General features: G+C 37.6%; 1 protein-coding gene and 1 pseudogene across 5 annotated transcripts in view; both read right to left on the reverse strand.

Moving 5' to 3' along the window:
- Positions 1-23,713, reverse strand: part of LOC139976770 (protein turtle homolog B-like) — a 74,660-nt gene that overhangs the window by 39,746 nt on the left and 11,201 nt on the right. The gene's annotated exons all lie outside the window — the stretch shown is intronic.
- LOC139978094 (U2 spliceosomal RNA) lies at positions 13,595-13,671 on the reverse strand (annotated as a pseudogene).

A 23,713-nucleotide genomic window follows, 5' to 3' on the forward strand; every position in this document is an offset into this window, starting at 1 on the left:
AGATATTGCATCCTCCCATACAATTACTCATGACAGTTATAACATAACTTTAACAATAACAGTTAACAATAACAGTTAACAATAACAGGCTTAACAGTAATAGACAGAACTTAACAGCACTGTATTCAGTACGACACTGTATTCAGTTGTCAGTTATACTATGCCTCACCTGTTGGCCTCCCATAACAGGAATTTGAATGAGTAAAAAACTGCTTTTGTTTCCAGGCAATTTGACTTTCGACGATGCATTTTGAGACAGAACATGGTAGGACAGGCAGGTTCGATGCATAGCTACTGTATATAAAATGGTTTAACACTAGGGCCGGACTAGAATCATGAACAGTATCATAAAATAATCTCTGACGTTAATAGCAAAAATTAGAGTCCCATCCATATGGGTCATCAAAGGAAAATTAAGCATTTAAGGCAACTTTGAAGAAGGCCGGGCAAGGAGGATTACATATCAATTTATCAAACCCATTACGGTATATAAATATGCATGTGACAAAGATTAGTTGGTTATCATAAGAGACTCGATCCACTCTCACACCGCCATTTAATCCCGCTTCCAAACAGAGACCATGTTTAAGTGCATGTGCTGCTGCAATACCTGCCCACTTTGTCAATGCCCTCCCCTTTCCCCCCTCCCCCATGAGCTATAGTTTACGAAAATAATCGTTACCCTATAGCTCTGAATACTATGTGCCTCAATTAGATCTGACCCACAAGCTGCGTTTTTGTTCTCTTGTAGCCCCCATACTGTGCCCGTTTTTCTTTCGACAATATTCCATTTTATTATCACCCATTCGTTTGCAAAAATTTGCCTTGATTCCAACTATGAAGGACACCTATAGCACATACCCTTTTTTTTTTTCAATTTTATCAAAATCGTGGCGGCCTGAAATTTTCCTCAAAAGATTTTTTTTTTTACCTTAAATTCTTTTCTTTTCTGTCCTTCCTTTCAAAAATATATGTCACCTACAGTGACTACTAAATCCTATCATGGGTGCTGAACTACTATAATACAAACAAACGACACAGGGTATAACCGGCTATCGGCTCCAATGAACCAAGACCATGCGGTATTACCGACATGTATGCTTTTCATATTTTGTTGTGTTTGCCACCATAGCTGTGAGCATAAAAGAAAATGGAATTTTGCCTTCATTCCTGTTAATCTATAGACTATTGTCTAACCATGTGTGAACCTCACCAGTAAAGTTCACACAAAGCTACTGTACCAACTACCACCAACCCTCACAAGTCTTTAATTAGGTAACCTTGCAACTGGTTAAACAAAATAATATTTATGCAGTGTGTACTAGAATCATGGAACCCAAAAAAGCTGTTCCAAAAAAATGCTGAAATGCTGCAAAATTAAAGAGGATACTTTATCAGACTGCCTGCTATTTAGGTTGAAGAGCTCTGCCTAATTCAGAAACTTCACCAAAAAGTTTTTGAAACCAAATGTGATTCCAGTGGATGTAAATCACACTGGAAATTACCGTAGTTGTAAAGCCTTGAGAATAGTAGATTTGGAAGGGAGGGAGAGGGAGGGGGAGGGTGGGGGAGAGTGCACTACATAGACCCTGAAATACGTATATCAGTTAAGGGGGCACAATCTTATGGATATATATCCTACAGAAAGTGCATTTCCATGAACAAATGAATTACACTCTTCCTATGCATACTGTATCCATTGACATAAAGGGAAGAACATTTCTAATAGATATTTCCTACCGGGAGTACAACTTACAAGTGGATATTTTAGGTGGGGCCACTGAACAATGATGACTCTTGTACTCTCCCTAATTCTCAAACCTGTCATGGGATCAGTGGCATAGCCAGAGGGGGAAGGGGAAGGGGGTGGGAGGGAGGGAGAATGTGGAAAAGTGTCACATTATCTCTATTTCTGCTAGGATATTTTTGTGTGGGAACCATATACTGTAATCGGTCATGAGGGAGTGAGCCTGTGAGGTACAAGATGAGATATCAGGAAGAAGGGAGAGTGTGGTAAGGGAGTGGATAAACTGCATATGGTGTCAACTTTATAGAAGACCCCCACCCTTCCCCACCCTACCCCACCCACAAACCCTTCCCCCTAGGAACTAAATCTCCCTTTTGATTGTGGTATCCTGCACGAATCCATTTTCGTTACTCAATACTGAAAGTATACTTATATAGCTCATTTTACCATCTTTGTCTAAATTGTGACTTTGACAAAGGAGGCAATGAAAGTCATTTGCGAGACAAACTTTCGTTTTACTTGAATCTGCTCACACCTACTGCTTACACCTAGCCATATGTTGTTCCAAGCCGTCAATAATTATTTATAGCAATGTAAAACAAATAAAACAAACGATTAAAGAACCTATTTATGACAAACACAGACTTGTCTGGTTGGTTGGATATATGTGTGGTACCGACAATGCCACCATATGGTGACCCGTTATAATTTTTATGTAGCATTTTGTACAAAATAGACAAATAATTTGAATTATATATGCCACCTGACAGCACGATATCATTCAAATGTACGTGTACATGTGTACGTACTGTAAGAAATTACCTCAATGAGAAACAACGAAAGCACTACTGTTTTATGACCTTGAATAAATTAATTTAATACAGTATGTATATGGAATTGCTGAACATTTCTGGTAGATAGTAAATGCTGTAAGTCTGTAAACCAAAAATTCATCTAACCGGCCTGGAAAATAGGGACCTGAATTTCTGTCGGTAACATCACACATGCTTACAAGGAATGAAGGAATATTTTTGAATTATTATTATTATTTTTATTATTATAATTTTTTTTTTTTTTGAATTTTGCACTTTATATATGAAATTAGCATGAAAGTTTCTTGAGTGACTATATGGTCAGAACCCAATGGAACCTTCCATTTGGAAATTCTCATTTATCATCATTTGCTTAAAAACCAAACTTGACAGCTGTGAGCAAAAGAAAAGCTTTGGCTATCATTTGTCTTCCAATGTTCATCATTTACCAAATCATGTCGTTTCTCCGACAGGCCTATACTTTCAAAATAATACCTCCTCGGTAATTAAGTTCGGTGACCAAAATTACAGACAGCCCATACAAAGCTGTTTCAACGTGCTACAGTCTACAGGTTGTAACGCATTACTATGCATCATCATCATCATCGTTCTGGGTTTTCAACAATATCAAAACCAAAATTAACTTCCACTTATCTTGCTCGGTAGGGTACCAAACTCCCGGGCCTAGCCAGAAGAAAAACTGTGTTAGTATAGCTGGACTGTCTGTTTTGCAGGAACTGTAATAATATCCGCAGAGAAAATTGCAAGAAAAACAATCCCTGCGGCAATCACTCACTTTTGGGAGTCAACTCTCTCCGAAGGGAACCTATTGGAAAGGCATGGATACTGTATAGGTGTGACAAGTTGAAAAGTTACAGAAATCAAAGGATACCCAAACTTTTCCTTTGTTCCCAGGCAGAGAGTTAAGGTTTACTGCTGAGAGCATCAAATACTAGTTCGACACGCTTACAAATTAGCAGCGTCTTCGCAGACAAATATGTGAACCCTTGAAATGATGAAGGCGATTTTCAAAGCAGAATATTGTCAAATTTAAGGTCTCTCGTAGTGAGGTGGTGGAACTTTTATTCCCTTCTCGTTTTTTTTGCAGAGAAGGTCATGCACTGATGGCGTTCAGGTTTGCTTTTAAAAATAGCTTCTTGTGCAGTAGAGCCATTATAACATACACATGCATGGAGCTAGGTCGGCAACCATCAAAGAGTCAAAAGGTAATTACAATAACAAAAACAAAAGAATGAAAACAAAGGTGATGGATTAACTTGCTCGGCTATATTATTATTATTATTATTATATAGCATAGCAAAACTTAGATATTAGATTAAAAAGGCAAAAAAGTCTGGTTGTCCAGATTTCTAATAATGGAACTTGGTGAAATTTAGCTAGTTGAAGTTGAAGAATGCGTGACCCTTATTTGACTGCATGTCTAGCATATTTGGGGCCAATATATTACTGATGAATGAGAAAACAGCATACAATATTAATTGGAGAACTGATGCTGCTGTACATACGCAGCTAGCCAATTTTTGAGATCTCAGCTATTCTTTGTTACAATCCTACGAGCCCAGTGACACAGCTCTACACAGCTGGGACTGAAGTATTACTGGTTATAATTACTGTACTTTAAATTGGAACCTGGGTAAACAGATGATACACAGAATAAATGTATACCTTCCATGCAGATTTTGTTTACTGACCTCAGCTCAGGTAGTTTTGTGGTTTTTCGAGTAAACAATGACCATATCCCCTCAAGTGGCTTGTGGCCAGTGACCAATGCGATGTTCAAATAATGTGGCCCTATATACTTTCCAACAACTGAGATAGGGACAAAGAACAGTAATAAGGAGGTACTAAACCAGCTTGTCTACATCAATGGCACTTTCTTTAAGCTTAACAACAAATCAGGCCTAAGTCTCCATGGGTGTGTTAATCCTGAAGAGAGGTCTTTTGACATCTTCATAGTCATGCCATAGGCATTCCTACAGTACTATATAACTACAAACTTCACAGAGAGGACCTATTGATAAAAACACCTGTGCATTATTTAGACACACAGTTTAAACCATTGAAACATTTCCCATATCTCCTAACTGTTTATAATTTCAGTTGGCCTGACGTTTCGATCCTAGAAGGATCTTCTTCAAAGGCTAAAAGGCTTTTTTTCTTTTTTTTTAGCCTTTGAAGAGGATCCTGCTAGGATCGAAACGTCAGGCCAACTTACTTTTACACATTCTCCTACACTGGCTCTCTAGTGGATCTGCAGTTTGCTAACAAGTTTTATTTTATTTTGTTTATAATTTACTCTTCGAATAGACAGGGATGCATAGAAATTTACTGCCATTTTAATTCTCTCCTAAACATCTCCCCTTAGCTTGGCTCTAACAGCTATCATATCAAAACAATTATCAATCAGAAAATGTCACATTGCGTGGTCGTAATCTGTTAGAAACTAGGCCCCAACATAATTAACCAGGGAGTTGCTAGGGAGGACAAACAATGCTCGTAATGATATATTCACACTTTGAAGTAGCTGCAGCCATTTAGTTCTGTGCACCCTTGTAACATTATCCCTGCGCGGCCATCCTCACATCCTCTGTGTCGTTTCGGGGAAAATTTTTCCCATTTCAAAGCAGCCTAAATTTTGAGTGGGGATGAAACTGCTCATTCCATACAATCATCTCAATCCCCAAGGGCATGATTGGATCGCATAATTAAGAATATGTAGGGGAATACAAAAGTGCATCCATTTGTCAGAATTTCATTGCCAAATCAAGGTGTTTGGAGCCAGCATTGTATCTCATCCCTCTAACAATTCTCCCTGCTCTGACTATAAAAATATGCAAATTTACACCCTAGAACAACCAGTATGGTGTATATTACCCTGGAGAAACATATGCTCTATGCACAGTAACGCTGCAAAACATTCCACATTTTTGATCAACCTCAAGCCCCTTGCACTGCGACCTTGAGAGATTGTATTATAAGTCACAGATGTTCTCCAACCACCTAACTAACTTTCTCTCAAATATAGACAAGCAATAATTGTACAACCACAATTTTAAGCAAGTTTATCAAAAACAATTCCAGTGGAAAATATTACTGTGAGTAAAATTAATATGACTTATGGTACAGTACAACACCTCCCCACCCCCTTCCCACCCTCACCCCCCCCCCCAACAAAGTTTCTAAACTACTCTAAACCCTACAAACCAAAAGTATTAAGTACAAACCTTGCGGGTATTTTATTAGTCCAGTACAGTAGATTTCAAGGCATGGTGTGAATTATGACACATATGACAGGGTCATTTTACAGTCAACTGAAATGCACTAAACAGGCGAAGAAAATATCACTAAATGTACCACATGTGTGAAAGACCTTTTGAGTTTATTGTAATTTAAACAAATTAGTGGTGGGCAATGGATCATACATACTGTAACATAAAGTCTATGAGATCTATGGGATTAAAATAATTTAATTCTTGACTTTACAAGCTTTTGTGACTAATATCTCACTGTGTGCCCGACTGCACTGTACAAGGTCAACCACACACTAGTACATAGTACACCACTGTACTATTTTATGCTATAATTTCCCGATTCAGAAAATGATAAAATCTTTAAATTAATTTTGTGGATTAAGTTTGGCTGTACAATTTCTCCATGTTAAAACCTTAAAAGTGCACGGTTGTTTTGGGTCGATTTTATTGTCCTTTTTGACCTTTTTCTGTATAAATATTAAAGTTGTTGAAAGAGTAAAACCCAGATAAAAGGAAGTCTAACTGGTGGGTGGGATGTGATTGTTAATTACCTGGTATACAAACATAATACCATAAAAAATTCATGCACAAAAAAAACCTGTTTCATGTTCTAAGCATTGCATGTCTGCCAAAGTCTGCTGGTTCGATCCATCCAGTTTTAAAGTCGGAAGAAATAAGCATTTTATTTCAATCCACCAGATTTAGAATGACACGTCAAAAACTTTGGGCAAAATTGCATTAAAAATTTTGTCAGTCAACAAGAAAACAACACAGTGCACATAATTAAATCAATTTGTAATTATACCCTGGTGCAATATATTGTTCAAATTTATGCCAGTATTTATAAATATTGTCTAGCTAACACAGAGGGAAGCTGATCAGGCATAAAACTCATTACTGTACGTACATAACAATTGCCAATAACAGTGATATTTCTACCATCCTATACTACATATAAATGTATATATATACGCCAACTTGGAATATTAATATTTCTATATATTCACTTGATTTTAATTTATCTTAATCATATTTTTCATTTTCATTTGATTAATATACTGTAATCTGATCATAAAGTTCATTTTCTTCTTACTATATCAGAAATCACAGTGAGTTTGGTGGTAGCTATAACACTATATAGTACTGTGTGTACTACTAGCAACTTTACAATACGTGTAAACTTCGGCCATATTTAATGAACTGATTGTTCCACTACACTGCCTTTCAATAATGTTGACGGGAGAGATACCACCACAAAGCCCTTTAACAGTCAAAATATATACAGATCTGCACAATAATGATATTACCCATGTAAGCTTAAGTAACCTGATCATTCACTACTGTACTTCCATATAGACTCAATACTTCAAACTTGATTGAAACTATATAGTCCAACTCTCTGATATGGAGAGCCTACAAGTTGTCCCTTTTGCTTGGACCTTAACAGTAAAAGATTGGATTAAAGACCTCTGAGTACTACAGTTAGAATTATACCCATGTGGGTTCACAGACTGAGGAGGAGACCTACTGTAAATGTACAGTACTATCGGACCATGAAAGTGGTACTATGACTATACACTTATAATATACTTCTATGGTATGACAGGACAGGACAGGAATTGACAAACTGGGAGCTGCACCATAATGTACAGTAGACTCATGTACAGAACTGGCTGAGTGTCAGCCAGGACAGTATGTCAGTAGAAGGCTAACTGGGAGCTGGGACAGTATGTTAGCCGACTGATTGGGAGCTGGGACAGTATATGTTAGCCGACTGATTGGGAGCTGGGACAGTATGTTAGCCGACTAATTGGGAGCTGGGACAGTATATGTTAGCCGACTAATTGGGAGCTGGGACAGTATATGTTAGCCGACTGATTGGGAGCTGGGACAGTATGTTAGCCGACTAATTGGGAGCTGGGACAGTATATGTTAGCCGACTAATTGGGAGCTGGGACAGTATATGTGAGCCGACTGATTGGGAGCTGGGACAGTATATGTTAGCCGACTGATTGGGAGCTGGGACAGTATGTTAGCCGACTAATTGGGAGCTGGGACAGTATATGTTAGCCGACTAATTGGGAGCTGGGACAGTATATGTGAGCCGACTGATTGGGAGCTGGGACAGTATATGTTAGCCGACTGATTGGGAGCTGGGACAGTATATGTTAGCCGACTGATTGGGAGCTGGGACAGTATATGTTAGCCGACTGATTGGGAGCTGGGACAGTATATCTATGTTAGCCGACTGATTGGGAGCTGGGACAGTATATGTGAGCCGACTGATTGGGAGCTGGGACAGTATATGTTAGCCGACTAATTGGGAGCTGGGACAGTATATGTTAGCCGACTGATTGGGAGCTGGGACAGTATATGTTAGCCGACTAATTGGGAGCTGGGACAGTATATGTTAGCCGACTGATTGGGAGCTGGGACAGTATATGTTAGCCGACTGATTGGGAGCTGGGACAGTATATCTATGTTAGCCGACTGATTGGGAGCTGGGACAGTATATGTGAGCCGACTGATTGGGAGCTGGGACAGTATATGTTAGCCGACTAATTGGGAGCTGGGACAGTATATGTGAGCCGACTGATTGGGAGCTGGGACAGTATATGTGAGCCGACTGATTGGGAGCTGGGACAGTATATGTGAGCCGACTGATTGGGAGCTGGGACAGTATATGTTAGCCGACTGATTGGGAGCTGGGACAGTATGTTAGCCGACTAATTGGGAGCTGGGACAGTATATGTGAGCCGACTAATTGGGAGCTGGGACAGTATATGTGAGCCGACTGATTGGGAGCTGGGACAGTATGTTAGCCGACTAATTGGGAGCTGGGACAGTATATGTTAGCCGACTAATTGGGAGCTGGGACAGTATATGTTAGCCGACTGATTGGGAGCTGGGACAGTATATGTTAGCCGACTGATTGGGAGCTGGGACAGTATATCTATGTTAGCCGACTGATTGGGAGCTGGGACAGTATATGTGAGCCGACTGATTGGGAGCTGGGACAGTATATGTTAGCCGACTGATTGGGAGCTGGGACAGTATGTTAGCCGACTAATTGGGAGCTGGGACAGTATATGTTAGCCGACTAATTGGGAGCTGGGACAGTATATGTTAGCCGACTGATTGGGAGCTGGGACAGTATATGTTAGCCGACTGATTGGGAGCTGGGACAGTATATCTATGTTAGCCGACTGATTGGGAGCTGGGACAGTACAGCGACAGACTTGGAGCTGGGACAGTACAGTAAAAGACTAACTGGAAGCTAAGACAGTACAGAACTTAGCTCAGAATGGGAGCTGGACCAATACAGTAAAAGACTATTTACTGGGGTGCAATAAGGTAATAGACTTACTGAGTGCTTGGACGTACAGCAACATAAGAAGCTAGGACAGTACAGTAACTGAATAGCTAGGACGGTACAGTAACCGAATAGCTAGGACGGTACAGTAACGGACTAGCTAGGACAGTATAGTGACACAAGAAGCTAAGACACTTACAGTAACACAAGAAGCTAGGACAGTACCGTAACAGTATGTATCTGAACATACCACCAAGTTATTATTATGAGCTACACTTAACAGTATGCATTGTACAGCATATGTCTACGTATATGACTGACTGCAGTGAGCTGGGACAATATAACAGTTACCTATTAATTGGGAGCTACTGTACTAGTATGTATGCCAGAATAGTATACAACAGATCACATTAGAGGCCAGCTACAGTAGCGGCCAGTGACATATTACCGACCCTGTATTAGTGTAGAAACTCCCCTCATTATGAGGTCATATTCAACAACTTCCTGACAACACACATGATCGGTGAGTTACATACGTACATTGCAACATAACTTGCGTATGGACTAAAATTAACTGCATTATGTCATCTATCAATCCATAACTTCAGTAAATTCCCTTTCACTTTTGTACATAGGGGAACCACCTCGATTTAACAGACTAATGTAATGTATGTTATTGCATGTTCCTACATAAGACACATTATGATGTATGCCAAAAAGTGCTAGTCAATTGGGTAATTCCATTCTTCATGCGTCACGGACTGCATCCCTTGCTATAAAAAGTCCCAAATGTTTGATTCAGCAACATGCCAAGAAAAGAGACACAGGTCAGATATGAATGATTTGGCAATATAAACTAGTTCAAACTATTTTAGTTCAATGCATGTTGCAATAAAATGTATTAAAGCAGCTTTTTTTGAGAAATATTTGAGAAATTATTTGATGAGATGTAAATTCCACATGTATTTGCTTTGACTATAGTTCCACAACAACTTTTTTCATATAGCTTGACAAGTGCAGTTAAGTATGCTTCATTAAATATTTTAGAAACCCTAAGGTGGGAGAAGGGGGGTGGGGTGTGGGAAGGCTGGAGTAGAAGGTTGAAGGTTTAAAAAAGCTACTATTTGAATTTTAAATTTGATGATTAAAACCAAACTTAGGGAAAATAAGCAACCATGTGTGACCAAAATGTTGAGAATCTTACTGGATGAGATTCATCGAAATTTATACTTAAATTTGCTCAATCTTTTAACCTTCATTTGTTGGATGATCAGTGAAATAGCTTCCTCAATCACCATCTCATTCTGCACAGAAAAATGCAGAAATAACTTTTGGATTTGGCACAAAAAAAAAAACAAAAAAAAAATTAACAAAAAACTTGCTTTGTAATATTGATTGATACTTGTAAAATCTGTACAAACGATCAACAAAATAAATGAGTAACAGAAATATGCAGAAAAACTTTTGGATTTGGCAAAAGAAAAAAAACGAATAACAAATTAACAAAACCTTGCTTTGTAATTGATACATGTAAAATCTGTACAAATGATCAACGAAATTTAAAGACATTAACTGCCCAGTTCAAATGACTATTCCTTCTGATCTCTGAGTTCAAAATTGAAGGAAATCGTTGTGAATAGATCGATCAACTGAGATGGACGCACCAGGAGTAACAGTACCTAAATACCTGACGTTGAGGAAGGGAGGTGTCAATATTGTTATCAAGCACTTCCCAGCTGCATCTATCTCTAGCCTCTCATGCGTTAAAGCCGGCCATGATCTGTGTCCCAAAAATTGAAATGTAAATTATGTAGGTCTGGATTCGCTCAATAGGACACAAAAGGAAGATTAATTGTGCCCAAATTGCCTTGCACCTGTGTCCGTCACCCGATACGCACCGACTTTTAGTGGCGGTGTGACAAACCCAAGGCAAGCCTCACATCATGGGGTTTTTATATCAAGTCCATTAGAAATATTTTCCAGCCAAAAAAAAAAAAAAAATTATCTCTAATATCTGGTGTAGGATTACAAAGTAAGTTTGAAAATATTTACTCTAGCTGTTAGTATACTAGGTAGATTTGGCACTAAAAAAGAATAGGGAGAGAGCTGTTAATTTAATATTGTACTTTAATACTCGGGCCGGTACTGAAACACAAGCCAAGATGTGGTTCTATGGAGAAGTGAAAAATTTCACATCCGCTGAAAAGTAGGGCTCCTACATATAAAGAGGTCTTTGCAGGGCAGGTTTTTAAGGATTTTTCCATTTTGTGGTTGTCCCACAGAAAACCAGGTTTGTTATTGTCGATTGGAATGGCAAATTTGGTTGGCCCAGAAAATGTTGCAAAATATCCAAAAGAATGAGCAATATTTATCTACACTGTAGGATCTATAGACTTGTACAGTTGTACCTGAATGTTGTTCTCACAGTATAGATAAAACACACTTACTGTGTAGGCTTCTGTATGCTACATTTTAATATAAAATGCATTTTGCTACCCAGAAAATTGTCATATTGTGAGCAAAATTGATAAATGGGTCAATTTGTCATTGGTATTTATTCGTTTTGCTTAAACGGCATGATCGAAAATCTTACTAAATACGTGACTAATGAACCAATATACACTACAGTTACATCATTGAATAACAGAATTTTAACTTCCCTCGCTCACATAATTTATGCAATCCATCCGTGCTTCTGACCTTAAAGCGTGACGTGATCTTGAAATTTATTCAACTACCCCCCAATTCCAACTTTTGCTAGATTTTGCATCCCAAATACAGTTACACATGACAGTGGACTGTACAATCGCAAACTCACACTGCTGGTTTCATGTGCTACATTTTGCAGTTTTGCACCTGGCCACAGTCTATCCTGCCACACATACATGAATGTACACAATATACTGCAACTACACCGCACACATTTTATGTATTTCAAGCTCTCGTTTTAAAGGCACAGCCGCTGTATACTGATTACATGTTTGAAACGTTTTCTCAGTGAAACACAAATTGGTGGAGATCACTGCGTGCTGGCTGCCAACGACAACAACAATTCCACCAGCAACCTCATCTTCATCTCGTTGTCATGGCAATTCTTTATGCATCGTATCTGTATGCTTGACCCAATTATTCTTCAGAATTGCTATTGTGGAAAATTATCAAAAATCTATTTACTGTTGAGTTGACATACTTAGAGACTTGTGGGAAAAAATTAAATGGAAGAAAAGTATGGAATGGAATCAAAAGAAGTGGTTTAACATGATTGAGCTAGATCAAGACCGTTGTTCAAACTTCAATGTATGCATTTTGAAAAAAACTCTTATTTTATCATTGATATATATGCTAAACAAGCTTGGCTACAGTATATAGTAGAGATTAGCTGTTAGCAAAGTTTGTGTACAAAATGTACACGTTGTATGCGTAATGCAATGATCCTGTTAATAAATTTAAGTAAGAGTATGGACAAATATACATTACAAATGTACAATTGTCTCTATAAATGTACTGCAGTATGGAATTAGATGTCACAAACCTACCTTTTTTCTGTTATTCCACTTTTATTGTTTTATTAAAAAAAATTAAAAAAATATTTTTTATCCCATTTTTATTCCACTAGTGTACATACTTGTACTGTCTGTAAGTAAGAATTAATTGTTTGTTTTTACATGCTTAGATCAATATTTGTGTAAAAACAGCAATATAGGATTGGAGAGAAACTATCAAATGTTGTACCTTCAACTATGTCCAGTGTTGTAGTGTACATAGAACACACAGATGTTGGAATGATATATTTGTCAGTACTAAAATTACAGTACAGTACTGTCTATACAGTACTGTCTATAGAATTGAGGTATTGTGATTATATATGACAAAAAAAATAAATAAGAATCATGCTTTACATCAAAGCAGATTATTGTATGATTTTCATTGATTTTGGTACATAATTCCATGTACCACCACAAACAAGCAAATTGATATTTTTATCAACAGGACAATATGTGTGTAGACTGCACATATACAAATCTGATTGAATTCATGTACATATTCTATGTTCAATGTATAATTCAGTAGAATTGACTGTAATTTAAAATAAATTTGAAATCAAACTGGAGAAGTATATACTACAAATTTAGTCAAAAAGTTATAAAGAGATGATGAATAAAAAATTGCTATGGAAATTTGCTGAAAATGGAAAATACCTGAAGAAGGCTCTTCAGAGATTGAATTAATGGTCTAAAACATCTGTTTTTCTATCTCATTATGGTAAATAATGTACCAAGCCACCAAGGCAAGGTAACCATATTCAAAGCTCTCTAAAAGGATATGCAACGTCCTTTTTTAAGGAAAAGTCGCCCAGGAAAGAACCTGGGCACGAAATCCAAACTATCAAACGACTTATCCGCTCTCAACCCCAGTCCCCTTGCATCGGGACTGTGACTGTGTGATCATCGTCGGGTGTGCATCACCATTCCCCTCGAAAGGGAACAGATACTACACATGATCTTAGCCAAAAGGCCAAGAAGCAACGTGCATGGTGGCCAGTGCTGCTAGCTGCATACTGTAATATACAGGTTTAAACATTTACTCTGCATTCATGGACAGAGTGGACTTAACCATTCAGTTTACAATCCTATTGTTCAACTAGACTCTTCTTACTTTTGTGCACAGCTCTGTAAAATCCTCAGATTATTACATAATAGGGGAATTTCTGAATTGCAGAAGAAGGATAATATCCTCTAGTGACTCACTTAAATCCTTGTGAGTGATAAATCATTCCTTGTGGATAATTATAACTGTTCCTCTTTCACATTCTGCAAGGAGGATGTGAATGGATTTATTTTTGGTTTGCACCTGAGGCAGTCTTCATAGCTCTATGTAGATCTGTCTAAGTATTCACAAAATTACTGCTTTGGACATGATGAGGATACTTAACAGTATCTGAGACTACTAGATACTAATAGGCATACATGTACTGTACATTAGATCAGATGCATATATGCATACAGTTTGGAACACTTGTACAACAATTGGTAATATTTCGACAGTCCCCTCTCCCCCCCCTCGCCCCCAATGATAACCACTGAGTCTTGGGTCAAGTTTAATCCCTCCCTTCCATTTTTACCAATGGGCAATAATTTACTCATGTACAGTAGGAAACAGCATGACTGCAATGCACAAGGTGCATGCAGGGTCAAACTGCTAGTGCTATGCAAAATTAAAGAGATGCAGGGCAGTTGAATTAAAACAGTTCGAATTTTAAATGTTATCAGTAATTGATGGTAAATAGAGCTACTGTAACTGAATGGCTACTTTATAGACTTGTATATATACATTTTTCATTGGTTTTTTGAAGATACATGCTAACTCTGCACCTGTCCCCCTGCCAGTCGGGAAAATGCTACACGTGCAGTCTTCCCGACTGATGCCGAGGCGACTTCAAGTTGACCAACATCTTGTTCAGTCAATTAATCGTAAACCCATGCACAATGCCCCACTATCCACAATTTTCCACATAAGTGGAAGTCATGTGCAGTAGTGTGCAGTGGGCTGTAGACATCCAGAAACAGATTCCTCTCGTAGTACCATCCACATTTCAACATCTATGATTCCAACGTACTGCAGACCAGCAATTCTAAAGTTATGAAAATATCCACTTATCGTATAATATGATATATATTGAAAGAAACCGATATTTTATTATCATCCTCGAAGCTCAAGTAACCCTAATAAATGTCAAAACCAGTTCAAAGTAACAAATCCCAAAATGATCCAACTGGTGAAAAAATCCACACTCCATATGAGCTTCCCTCTGAAACAACAAGAGTTTTGCTTTAGCTTTTGTCTTGTTGTCCTGTCTCCCCCCCCCCCCCAACTTAAGGGTCAGAAAGTCTGCCTGTGCTCATTTAGCTGTGACTTGATAAGCGAGGGATTGCCAGGCTAATCAGCCGTCAATTCCCAACCGGTAGTTAACTGAATTAGGCCATTACACTGAATATACTTGGTTGGTTTACGACTGCAGTAATTAAGTGAAGATATTATCATACCAGAAATTGAGCGATACAACAGACCCAGAAGATCCATCATCGCCCGATTGAATTGTTAATCAAGAAACGATTTGTCCGATCTGGCTTAAGTGCCGCACTCACTCGAAAAAAGGGCGAGTAATGAAAACCACTAACCTTTAGGGGATATATTTGCATCCTATTATGTCCTTAGAACTTACACAACTTGTAGGCCTGATCTACAGTACAACCAAAGAGCTGGGAATAAATTATGGATTTACGGGTAACTATTTAGAAGTATCTAGGATCCATAGCTCCTGGTATTACCCCAAACTTTCCTAGTATCACTGATCCAACTTGTCAAAAGGATTAACTTTCAAATCAGCATTTTGCAGTGGTTTAAAGGTTGATAAATTGTTTGATACTACAGTGTACGTACATATGTCATAATTTGTAGTTTGACTAGTCCAGCTCCACTGCAAGCAATAAAGGTAATTAATGCACTATTGCAACAGATATAACCTGGCTTATGGATTTGTCGCCGTCCAGATATGGCATTTAAGATGTACTGTTCGAGTCAAAGTTTAAATCTGCCCTAAAGCTAAAGAAGTTATGATTTAACACCTGTACTTACAAGTATTTTCCGGAATTTTGTAATTGCATTCACAATTGTGTCACAAAAATACAAAGAAGAAAAAGGCAATGTCACAAGCTTTCCTGTATATTGAAACATTAGATGTTAGCCGAGAAGGATATTTAAGGCTTTATACAATAACAGATGCCGATAGGCTATTTTTGTGTTTTCTCGCTTACTTTCTCTCTATAAGTTTATTAATTGTTGAGTTCATGTTATTCCACCTTTGTTAGTAGGAAGCTCAGGTCACATATTTAAGTATATCACCAACTCATATATGGTACAGTTACATTCAAGTTGAACTGTAAGCTATTATTCTTGTCTTGAATGCACAAAACTTCACTTCCTTCTGGTCGGGAGTACAATTAAAGCAACACATTCTGAGTAGATCAAGGGTGGTGGCAAAGGGGTAGATGGGGAAAATCGATAGAGGGGGAATAGTAGAGGGGAGAGTGAGAGGAGAGGAATGGAGAGGAGAGGAATGGAGGGGAGAGGAGGGGGAGATGAGGGGGAGAGGTGGAGAGGAGGGGGAGAGGAGAGGAGTGGAGAGGAGGGAGAGAGGAGGGGGATAAGAAGTAGGGAGAGAGGAGGGGAGGCGGACAGAGGAGGGAGTAGAGTTCAAGGTAAATATGAGGAGGGTGAGGGGAGGCATAGAGGGGTAAAGGGAAGAAAGGAGAGTAAGAGGGATTAGGAAAGGATGGAGAGAGAAGGATAAAGAGAGAAAGGCAGAAAAGAAGAGAAAAACAGTGGGAGGAGGCAGGAAGAGTTAGGAGAAGAGAGGGAGTAGGCTGCTGTAAGAAATTAGGAAGAATGGGGGGAGGGGAAGAGAAGAAGGATGTGGACAACGAGGGAGGAGGGCGAAAGAAGGTAGAAGGACTCGGGAAGGGGAAGCTTAGGAGAAAGGGAGAAGATGCCTAATATTAGAGAGGAGAAGTGAAGGGCAAGAAGATCTGAAGGGGAGGATTAGTCAATATAGTCTACAAGCATCTACTGAACTACTCTATTAATATACATGAAATCAGGCTTATCGCCACAAAATGTAAGGGGGCAGGGGAGGGGACGGGGTGTCTTCTGTAAACCTACAGAAAGACCCAAGGGAGCAAAGTTCTGTTACTTTAAACTATTGTACAACTGACAGTCCCTGAAATCTGATACAGAGAGCTAGGTCTATCAACTGTTAAATCCTCTCAGACTACTTAAAAGCGGGATTTAAACATCCAGGCACTGTAACAATGTACTATAATCCATACTTTAGGTGATTTACCTAACTTATACAATGCACTCTGAGTAGTGTACAGTACATCATACTTAAAAATACTTTTAAGGTCAGGAAAGTCCCTCGCCAATAGAGGAACTGGGCTTTTTAGAGAAGGATGTCGTCCAGGATCCAAAATTCCAAAACAGGAAAAACCCTGTAAACTTTATCAAGTCTAGAAAATGAATAAATGCTCAAATTGCTCAATCTTCTTGTTTTAATCCTGCATTGTTATGCTAATTTGCATAATTTGCCAAAGTCATGAGACTTGAGCTCTGTACTACTTTTAGCGATAACTTACTTTTGATTTCCTGCAATTCAACATTTTCATGTCCGTCATCATTGTATTTTCTCTTTCTTTTATTCCTGTTTTTTTATATTTTTGTTAGTTAGCTACAGTTTCTAAGTATCCATTGCTCTTATATATTGTCCACCAATGCATAAAACTGTCTATTCTCAGGAAAACATCAATTACTCACAATTTGTTAAATTGCTTACAGAACCATTCAGAAATACCCAGAATGATGATCGAATGCTAATTTACAACGATGATCATGTATAGAAAAGACAAGACATACAGTACTTAGGAAATTGAATTGGCAATCAGAATCTTGAGAGGAAACTTGAAAATTAGAAATATAATACAATACTTAACTTTAGGCAAGTTGGCAACAAGGTGTCTGTGTGTGTTAGGGGGTGGGGGAGGGAAGAGGAGGGAAGGGAGGGTGGGAACAATGGAGTTCTCTTGTCATTAAGTAATGCAAAGTCTTGGAAGGAATAAAGCAGTATACATCATCAAGAATGGATGTGCTACCTACACGTTGCCATACTGTAGGTAATTAAGTAAACAAATAAAACAATACAAGGCTGTGGCTATGATACATAGTTTAAAGCCTCCCTACGTCGCTGTTATGTACTGTACAGTAATGTACAGTAGGTGTTGAGAACATACGGTCAAATTACCAATTTGTTACTGAGCAAACACATGTTCATGCAGTTCAGGAGCTCGCAGCTATCAATTATTTCACTTTGATACCCACCGAGCTCCTCTCAAATGAATATGTACATGCAGTATGTGCAAAAAGAAAACATTTTGCGATACAAAATGTTAGCACCCTCTTTTTGCTTCAAAAGGTTTAACAAAATTACAAATTGATCAATTACTGTCCATCCCCTAACAGTGACTAATATTTCACAGTATATATTTAACCCAATCCTCAACTTACTGTACACAGTGATGATGTATAGACTGTTTACCAGCCATTCGTAAATTTCACTCATCAATTTTAGTCTGTATTTGATGTCTGGTAACCTTACCGGCTTAATATCCCACTCATATCACAGAAGGTCCCATCAGAGATCACCAATCAGTAATCACCCTACCAGATGTAAACCTTCTAATAATTTGTCAAAATCTGAAGTAAATTCCCCGAGAGTTTAAATAGGCCTACATACAGTAGTTCAAGTGAAACCTACCATCCCAGCGATGAAAAATAATACATTGTAAAATTATTGATATGATATGACATGTACTTAAAAGCCAGAGTAAACTCACCGTAACTCCACTCTTAAGCTTGCCAAGCTATGTGTTGATAAACAGCCAGATGATTACGGAAACCCGATATAAACAGTTCGGGGAATCAATGCATCATACGTGAAACCATATATAATCCAAGAAAAGTTTGAAAAGCTTTCTTGCTGATTCACACTAGTTTCACTTTAGAATGTCAGTGAAAAACTTAAACAAATTGGTAAAAATTACTCATACTCGTACTTTGCTACGAAGAAAACTGTTCCTACGTAACTTCCTACCAAGATACAAATAAATATCTTGCCAAAAACATCCCTTTCGTGCTTCCTCCCCACAGCCATACATTTTGCTTTCGGGACAGCTAGCAATAATATATCAAGTCTCCCTATCCTCCCACCTTCCTGCTTGCTTCTCAAAATAATTTTTTTAAAAATGATGAAAAAAACAAAACAAAAATAAACTTACTGGTTTGTGTATAATTAACGAACGACGATACTTACCTAAGAACTAAAGAACACTAAATGAATGGATCCTAAAATAAAGCAACAAGAGCATCAATGATGCAGTATCTCAATACTGGAAGTTCTAATTTCGATTCCTAATTTCATATCTTTTCTCTGTCTCTACAATTATCATTATCAATCATGATACAACAAATATAGAACTTGCATTTACACTACTTTTCCACGAATAGTCTCTGCAGGTTACACTTCATCCTGTGAGTGTTGCGAGTGTCGTTGTAATACAAGGCTCTTAGGTATCCTTTTGTTTGTATGCTTTTTAATATTGATAAATGTAAGGTAATGCACATTGGTAGTAGTAAGCAAAAGTTTACATACAATCTTAATGGTGTGGAGTTACAGGAGGTCTCTGTTGAAAGAGACCTAGGTATCTACATTGACTCATCTCTGCAACCTTCTAAACATTGTCTTGAAGCTGCTAAAAGAGGTAATAGGGTTTTAGGTATGATCAAGAGGAACTTCAGTTTTCTGAAAGAGGACATCGTAGTTAGGCTTTATAAGCAATTGGTTAGGCCTCATCTGGAGTATGCTGTGCAGGCTTGGAACCCTTACTTTGCTAAGGATAAGTACAGAGGAGGGCTACTAGGATGATTAGTTCATTAAAGGGGGTTCCTTATTATAGGCGGTTACAACTGTTGAATCTCACCACACTGGAGCTTAGAAAGTTACGTGGGGACTTGATCCAGGTTTTCAAGATTGTTTATGGTTTCGACAATTTATCCTTTACCGACTTTTTCTTGTTTGCTAACAGTAGTTGTACTAGAGGTCATTGTCTTAAACTCCAAAAGTTGCATAGTAGGATTAATATTCGGCATACCTTTTTTTTTCTAATAGGGTTGTGAATGAGTGGAATGGTTTGCCTGAGAAAGTTGTACTTGCAAGTAGTGTGAATGGGTTTAAGAATGCTTTGGACAAGCACTTTAAGCATTGTAATCGGGTCTGAGTCTTCAGTTTTTTCTCTCTCTCTATAGGGTCCTTGATGGGGACTTAAGTGTCCCTCCTGATCCTTTTTTCTACTAAACTAACTAAACTATAAAATCACCTCTGGATTTTTTTTTTTTTTTTACAAATTTCCAAAATACGTAAATATGACATCCTACCTTATCAGCACTGTGCTAAGCGAATGGCCTAACCACCTTGACGTGTATGTCAACTGTTAATGGCTTGAAATGGGCTAAGAATACTTACTCAAAATATCCATCTCAAAAAGCATCTCAGACAAACCATCCATCTTCAATCTTTACCAAAGTGTAAATTTTAATTACATATTGCATACATTCCGACATTATTTTGTGCTTATTTTCAGTATTTTACCTTTTTTGAACAAAAAGAAATGTTACGAACTTGAAGTTAAACATACCTAATTCGTTACCTATTAAACTCCATGCAAGTTCAATTAGAAATGTATGCTAAGGCCAATCAAACTGGAAAGCAAATTGTACCATCGTAACTTGTTTAATATTACTCTAGAATGTTACCAGATTGATGTAAAGAAATAATAACAACTTGAAACTACTCCAATTAAAATACGACATTCCCTTTTTAAGACATAGCACATACCTTCCAAACAAATGCCGATTTCCAGCAAATTGAAAGTTGTAAACTAAGCTACGATTTTTTTTTTTTTTTTGCAAACCTATCGTTAGGCTACATTTCCCATTGACTTAGTGTGGTGGTTAGGCTAACATGTGGTCGAAGGTTGCAGTATTTCATGGATATTTTAGTTTGAGTTAACTGCGTCACAATTTCAGCGAATAAGGAGATGCTTAGGCAAGATTTTCCGTTGACTACGTCTGGTGTTCGGGTACCATGCGCGACGATAGCAGCTAGGAAAGTATGTTAAAAGTTACGCAAAGTATTTTTTTTTTTGCACAACAATGATTGGACTACAAATTAAACATAGCAGTCAGCAGTACAAAAATGTGTATAAGTAATTAGCGTGCAATACACTACACACGGTACAGAAAAATTGGTCGCGAGGGTAGCCATTTTCGTATATCTAACATGTAGCTGCCAAGAGTTTGGCCAATCTGCTACAAACTATGCTTGGAGGCGGGGCTTAATCATCAAAAACAGGAAAACGTGGGCAAAAGTTCCCTACAAACAAGTTTTGGAGCGTGTGCAAAAAGGCATGAAACAAACTGTGTTTCGGCCCGATTTGGACATAAATCGGTGAAAAAGTCATAGAATGAGATATAATTCTGGAATAAAAAATAGTAACTTTTGTAGGCCTATATGATATATGCTTACTCTGGAAATTCCAGAGAAAAAGAACTTTGTATGAAGACGCTGAAAATTTTTTAAGAGAAGAGAGAGTCCCACTTACTGTTACAACATCTCTATACATGTAATGTATTGAGATAAAAATTAATCTAATTTAACAAACCCATCTAGCTGAAAACTATTTATTTTTATTTTGCTTTCTTTTTGGTTGATTCAGAAAATCTTTCTATTCTAATTATTTTTAAAGTTAACTGGCTATGCATCAATACATTATGGTGTTCCTGTATCTCAGGATCTCCCAGAGGTGCAGACTATGCTGTGTCCCTTCCCCACGCACCCCCCCCCCTTTAATTCCCAACTTACAGTATATTGATAGGGCTTGAGTAATTGTACCCCTCATTAAATTGTTGGTGCAGCCAGCTGCTTATAGTGTTGTTCCCCCTTCCTCCCTACCCCCCCTCCCTCAACTCCCACCCCTCCTCCCAACTCAAATTGTTGGCTATGTGCATAAGGAGAATGTGTGCACAATTGATGCTGTTGGTTGCATGGCATACATACTTAGTACTGTTTAGTATAGATCCATCACACATGACCAGTAAATAATGACTTTTGAAGGGTTTCATTTAACCTTCAAATGAATTCAACACACAGTGTACCTGCTGTCTTTCCAACACTTTTCGCAGCCTGTTTACTGTACAAAACGGTATATAAATGTTCTCTGGAAGGGCTTCAGAATGTAAAACATTTCCCTGTTGTCTGTGACAATTTTCCTTGAAAATTTCAACAAATTTGTGAGGAGAAAATAGAATAAATGACCTTTATGAGCTGTCAATCTTTAACTCACAAACATTCAAGACATTGAGGGACATGTAGGGAGTTTTGAGTGAATTTTAGAATTCAGTTTAAAAACACAAGAAAAGCAAATGAATAAAAAAAAAGATCAAAAATACTTTCGACTCTGTGTATCACATGACAGCACCTGGAGGGATATCATGAGTCATACATTATGTGGAGTGATATGGGTACAGGCTACTACCCAGGGACATCATTCCTCTGTGAATCCAACAGAATTTAGTAGAATTATACAGGCAACTCTTTGGAGATGACTTTTTGTTTAATTAAAATTTCTGTGATTTGATACTCCAATCCCATAAATGCAGCTAATTGGCTTAAAATAGTCAACCAGTGATTTCTGATCTGTAGTCAAAAAATATGGCATTTTGAAAACTTTGAGGATCTACTCTCTATATTTTCTGCTTGTTTTATCGATGTATCATCGGGCAAACTATCTGGGCGACCAATTTGTTACAACTGAATGGAATTCAATTACACAGAACTGTTTAAGTCCATTTACCTTTCAATTGGTGGAAAAAAAGTATAAAAATAATAATAATAAAATAAAAAAATCAAAATAAAGAGAGAAAATAAAGAAATCAAAATAAATAAACTGAAGGTATATGTCTTTTTTTTCTTTCTTTTTTTTATGTAGATATTGGTATTAGAAGAGAAGAAGAAATACTCAATTTAGAATCAATTTTCGCATTACCTATGTGGTTATCGGAACTTGAAATATAATCGGTGTACCATATACATGTATAATAATCGTGAATAAAATGAGATGGAAAAAAATAAGAATAAAAAATCAATAAAGATATATAAAAATAAATAAAAATAAATATATATAAATCAATTGATCAATAAATAGAAATAAATCAATATAAATAAAAAAAAATAATAATGAATACAAATAGAAAATTTGTCTCATTGCATCTTCACTCAGGTACATTAATTTAAGCGTCTAAAAGCAGACTTTTCAGGAAGTCCTAGACAAAGTGAAATTAAGGAAGAAGTTTAACGTCAAATATGACGCTCCCATTTATCCCATCCCTCAGACTACTCCAATAACACCCGACGCCATAATATGATTGGACGGCTGCGGGGGAATGGATTTTGCACTAACTTATACACCATTAGGTGATTGTTATCGATGCTTGCAGGTTCTGGGGTATAATTTGTACCGATTAATGCAGAGTAGAGGTGATCTATGGCCTACGTTACCAAGCAGCATGCAGTGCTTTACTGTATTCACTCAGCAATTACAATATATTACGCTACAATACATACACTGTATGCATTGAACTAGAGTACTAGACTCAACAAAATCAAACATACTGTACTGTACAAACATTAACTAGACTTAACAAATGTCAAATTCCTGACTTTTTCTCAAAAACGGTTGGAAATTATTGAAGTAATCGTTTACTGTACAGCAATTGTAATGAATTAATACCTTTCGGACAAACGTAAATGAACCGGTGCTGCTGTACACAGTGTTCAGTATACAACATAATCATTTGACGGTCACTTTCACATGCTGCGGACCTGCGTTTACAGTGCCATGAG

The sequence above is a fragment of the Apostichopus japonicus genome, chromosome 12 (genome assembly GCF_037975245.1).
Source record: "Apostichopus japonicus isolate 1M-3 chromosome 12, ASM3797524v1, whole genome shotgun sequence".
NCBI classification, from domain to species: Eukaryota; Metazoa; Echinodermata; class Holothuroidea; order Aspidochirotida; family Stichopodidae; genus Apostichopus; species Apostichopus japonicus.